At 53.4% G+C, this 981-nt stretch overlaps 1 protein-coding gene across 2 annotated transcripts in view; it reads right to left on the bottom strand.

Annotated features, from left to right (window-relative positions):
• Positions 1-981, bottom strand: part of LOC107271895 (prostatic acid phosphatase) — a 15178-nt gene that overhangs the window by 3582 nt on the left and 10615 nt on the right. The gene's annotated exons all lie outside the window — the stretch shown is intronic.

Here is a 981-nt window from a genome sequence, read left to right as displayed (position 1 = left end):
CCCTTTCGGTTGCACCATCCTGCTAATTTCGATGGCTCCAGCAACCGACTCGTGAAGGGTTTCGTAATTTCTTGATCGCACTAAGATCTGCACCTGGCCGTGCAGCCCGTTTTCGAAGTTTGCTTGTGCGCACTTGCGCGTGACGGTTTCGACCGTTTGCGCATCCCTTTCTGTGGGCACCAGCTCGCACAGTTTTTCCACGAGATCTACTGTTATTTTTTCAACTCTCGTTGCGTATGTGGTGATGTCTTCTCCGGGGTTCTGCTTCAGGGAATTGAACTCGATTTGTAGGGCAGCCACCGATTTACGCTGCCCGTACAGAGCCTCTAGTTCGTACTTTAATTCGTCTAGGGCGGTGATAGTTTTGTGCTTCAGCTCCCTTGACGCTTTCCCATTTAGCTTACCGCTGAGCACCAATTCCAGCAGAAGTTCATGGTCCACTTCGGCAACTCTTCTAAATACGGTTTCGCATGACCTTATGAATCCATCTAATTCGTTTGCGTCGCTTCCATCGAAGGTCTTGATGTTTTTCAACCCTAACCCTATATCTAACTATTGTGGCCCTACGGTCGAGGGTATGCTTCGCCTTTCTCTTGCGGGTTCCGGCCGCCACCTTAAGCTCGGCCTGGTCCTCAGGTCCCGTTCGGGTTCGAGCCGTTCTAGGCGTCTGGTGAGCGCTCTGATCTGGTCTTGTAGGGCGTTTATGAGTTCGTACTCGTCCGCTCCTACCTCGTTGAGGGTTTGCGCCAAATCTCTTCTCGCGTTCGGAGTATGCTCTGACCGGCGTCTCTGCGACTCAAAGACCTCGTCTTGTCGTCCTTCCCCGTCGAGATACGTTCCCAGGTCAGCTGGGTCGTGGTTGGGCGTCCGTATGGGTCATCTTTCGCGACTCATAGGTGCTGCATTAGGGGAAAGGCCTCGAGCCATGGTTACTGCATTTACGGGGTCTGAGACGGCAGTCCGCCCGCGTAGACGCGCGAT

This window comes from Cephus cinctus, unplaced genomic scaffold, assembly GCF_000341935.2.
Source record: "Cephus cinctus unplaced genomic scaffold, Ccin1 Ccin1_scaffold0086, whole genome shotgun sequence".
NCBI classification, from domain to species: Eukaryota; Metazoa; Arthropoda; class Insecta; order Hymenoptera; family Cephidae; genus Cephus; species Cephus cinctus.
Note: the sequence above shows the minus strand (reverse complement) of the source record. Positions and strands in the feature narration are given on the sequence as shown.